This window comes from Stegostoma tigrinum, chromosome 1 (assembly GCF_030684315.1).
Source record: "Stegostoma tigrinum isolate sSteTig4 chromosome 1, sSteTig4.hap1, whole genome shotgun sequence".
Classification (NCBI taxonomy): Eukaryota; Metazoa; Chordata; class Chondrichthyes; order Orectolobiformes; family Stegostomatidae; genus Stegostoma; species Stegostoma tigrinum.
This window is the reverse complement of record NC_081354.1, coordinates 103,219,362-103,223,643: the sequence shown is the minus strand read 5'-3', so window position 1 is coordinate 103,223,643 and position 4,282 is coordinate 103,219,362.

The window sequence follows — 4,282 nt, the reverse complement described above, 5'->3', positions numbered from 1 at the left end:
TACACACTTTGAAAGCAAGTAACCTGACACCCAGTGTAAACATTGTTTGCACAACAACTGGTTCCAACTGCAGTTGAGGTGTAATTTGCAGATGAGCTGGTGTCAAAAGGCTGTCGGTAAAAAACAGCTTTGATTGGCAGGAAGTAGCTGATTGAAAACTGGCTGCTAGTCAACAGACGAATGGAAGAAAGCTTTTTGCCTGCCTGTAAGCATTCCTCAGGTAGCTGATCAGCTTGGGACTATGAAAAAGATACAGGAAAGCCTTCAGGCCTATTCAACTCAGGAGCTCTCTCAGTACTCTGCAATATAAGCTACTTCCAGCATGAAGAAAACTAGTTTACCTTTTCTTCAGCAGTTGCAGTAAGCTGTGGCTTTTAATTAAAAGTCAAATGTTGTTTTACAATTTTGAGCCGGTTCTCAGTGCAAATCAGTGTAACTATCAGGAGGAAGCAGCATCTGATCAGCACAAGGACCATTTCAGCAGATCCTGTGAACAGAGACCCCTGATGTCGCTAAGCTGTCTTTCCCTCTGCGTAAAATCTGTTTTATTTTTCCTGCCTGTGTCTGAATGGGAATAGTCATATAGGTTAGAAGTTCCTAAGTGCTTACCTGTAGTTAGAGTCTATTTACTTGTAATAAACCGCAATTCTTGTTAAGTACAGAAACCTGGCCCATGCTTTCTGTCAATTTAAGTCTAAATGGCAGGTAAGTAGAAGAATGCTGCGTACTTCTATAAGATGTTTAACTTTCGTGACAACTCCAAGAATGATGGTGCTTGATTTCCAGTAGGACAAGCCTAAGTATAAGAATACATTATCTAATCTGCTGAGTATTTCCAGCATTTTGTGCATTTAATTTCAGATTCCAGCATCTGAAGCTTTTTTCCTTTTGTACCCCCTTGGCTACAAGTCAAATTGGGCATGTCAGACAACCTTGGTCTGTTAAGATAGAATCCTGCAGAATTCAGTTGTTCCCTTGTTTGTCTGAGTTTCAAACATAAATTTGCAGTTAAGAAAACAGTGCTTCTGGAGCACAATTTCCAAAAGTAGAAAATATAATTTAATTTGATATTCAGTTACGGGCACTGTGGCTTATTTTATGGTGTCATAAAAATCATGCAATTACCTGAGAAAATGAACAGCACCTTCACACACAAAAAGACATTTTACTTGTGATTGCTATAAGCTTAATTATCCTGTCTCTAATTTCACGGAAAATATTAATTTAATTCTTGGTTTAACTTTTTGCTTTGTTACTATGTTATTTTTAGCCAACTTTAAATAGAATTTATAGTGGAGGTGTAACGAAAGCAAACATGGACTGTTAAAAATGATCCAGTCCTAAGATGCTAAATTAGCAGATCAGCACAGGTCTGAATTCAAGATTATATCTCTCAAGATGACTCATAGATTCTTCAAGATCATTCTAACCCCTTACTTCAAAATTACTGGTTAGGTGACTCTTCTTTAGCTCGCTCTCCACAGATGCCACTCATGATTTCCAGCATTTTATGTTTTCAGTACAAATTCCAGCAACTGCAGTAATTTGCACCTACAGGCTGGTTGGATTGGCCATGTTAAATTGCTTATAGACTCCAACGATATATAGGTTAGGTGGATCAGCCATGGAAAATGCATGGTTGTGGCGATAGGGTTAGCGGAGGTGGGTCTGAGAAGGATGCTCTTTGGAGGGTTAGTGTGGACTCCATGGGCTGAATGGCCTGTCCTGCGCTGTAGGGATTCTACGATTCTGTTCTATACTTTGAGCTGGTATTCTCCTGGAAGAGATCCTAATTCTGCAAATACATTGTAGCATTCCTCTACTGCATGGTAAATGGCTTAGTGTGCTGCAATAGGTTGCAAATCACTTTGGGCATATTGAGGATTACCAGTCCTAGCTTTCAACTCACTCTTGCTGAGAGGTGGTGCATTTGCTTATCTTTTATGATGTGGTACTTGATATCACATTCTAATTACTGCGATAGGCTCACAGAGTAATCTGTCCTCTCAGCACAAGTGTAGTGAGATCAAACAGTCTTAACTTTAACATTGAACATTTCATTTTTAGATCACCATATTGAGCCATTTTGCACAGGCCATGGTATGCATGATGTACCAGAGATTGTCTGACAGTTTTCATTGATCTAATATTCTCCTCCTGCAAATCTAATTCCGACAGCCATAAATGATGTCTTATGTATCAACTTGACGAAACAGACCTGTTGGATGGTGTATCATGATTCCCCAGAATCTTCAGCCATCCCCTATTCATTGACCATTTCTATCAGCCTGTTGTGCTTATTTTTTAAAATATAATTTGAAAGCTATAAACAAAAATTGTGTGTGGAACTGTATCAAATACCTTCTGGATGTCCAAATATTTCATTAGAAATAAGCTTATGTTCAAAAGCTTTTCATAAAAGGGAAGGTAATTTTAAACTTGCCTAACAGAATCAGATGGGTGAACATTAATTGTGGGAATGCTATTTACCAAGTCTGAAACTGTTTGGAGGCGATGATTCCTGAACTGAACCTGCTCAGTCAGACAGAAAGGACGCTCATCCAAAAGCAAGTGGCACAGGGTCTTTTTAAATTGCTCGTGCTAAGTGGTGATTACTTCATTAGAATGCAAATGCTGTTTGAACTCAGCATCCTCAGAGGGTATGAAGTGAGCAAGTTATTAGTTAGTGCTTTTGAACTGCCCAAGATTAGAACTGCCCTCAAATCTTGCGTCTGTATTTCAATAAAGACTGAGCCTGAATTTGTAAATGTAGGAACAGCCAGGGGAAAATAGCATCATAAAATTTAAATTATCAGTTTGCTGAAAGATTGTCAGATCTAATCATTACGTGGTTGAATGCAACAGGGCAAGTAACTTTGCACAGGATGTGCTAAGCTAGCTGGCCTCAGTCATAGTTACACAATGAGCATTTTGACAAATCCAATTGCCAAATGAAGGTGACTGAAGCAATGATTTTTCTTAATCTATCTGACTTCTTCTAGGCTAGAGTTGGACATATTTGCAGCATTCTGTGATTTGCCATCTACTGTTGGACTAGTGAGGTCACTGACACTTTCTCTTCATTGATTGCAAACTGCAGTTCATTCTGTTTTGCCAGCAAAAATAGATAAAGGGAATATGAAGCATATTCTCCTAAGTTTCACAAGGAGAATAAGCATACCCACCATGCATTTTCTTTTGATATTAAGTGTCTGTGAGTGACATTTCTATGGATTGTGAGGATCTTACATATTTTTCATTCCCATGAATTAGGATTATCTTCAGATTCAAGTTAGATCCTGTGCCTGCCAATGGCCGATATTGGGTGAATGGCAAAGATTGGGATGTGGTGTCATGATGATGAAATGGGGATAGGAGGTAGCATGGAATCATGAAGGGAATGAAATGTGAGTGAAGTGAAGAGGGCATGCCAAGAAAAGGGGATAAGGGCCTATTAGTGTTTTTTTTAAAGAAACAACTCATATGAAATCATGGAGAATTAAAGCCAGCCTTCTAACCAGCCCATCTGTACACTGTAGTACCATTGTGGCCATCTCTGGTCTGTTTCTGCAGTTGGTTGGCCATGTTTAACCCTGATTATAGTTCCCTCTAGAATGCCAGGTTGCAGACTGTTTAATCATGGTTCAGACATTGTGGTTGCCTGGCTGACAGGGTGGAATGATAGGGGTAAATGAATGAATGATGCCATTGTAAGAAAGAACAGCAGATTCTTGATCTTTAATCCACTGCCATTACCCAGAGAGAGTGTCTCAGTGACCTAGTATTCTGTTGGAGCACTGAATGCTGGGACTGCTACAAGACCCTGCACATTTTTTGAAACAGTGTAATTGGTAGTTATGTTGAGAGTAAACTAATCCAGCAAGATTTTAGTCTGAGCTTACACTGCCTTAACAAGATCTTTTAAGATGAAGGTGAGATATGGAAATATCAGGCACTGAATCATGGATATGAGCCTCAGATATGCTGATGAAGTTGACTGCCACTTCCTCATTGAAAAGAACGGGTTCTGGTCTGTGCAAATCCCAAATGGAAAGTTTGTGCCAGTCTTCTGTGCTCCTTGACGTTGTTCATAGGTTTTTCGACAGGATTCTCAATACGCCGACCATTTTGTATGCATTCTTAACAGCTCCATCTGCTTCATTAAAATGCTCACCCGAGCCTCTGCAGGAGTAGTCATTGCACAGTCTTCGCCGGGTTCCTCCCATTGTCCAAAGATGTACAGGTTAAGTGGATTGGATATGGGAGATGCAGCATTACAGGG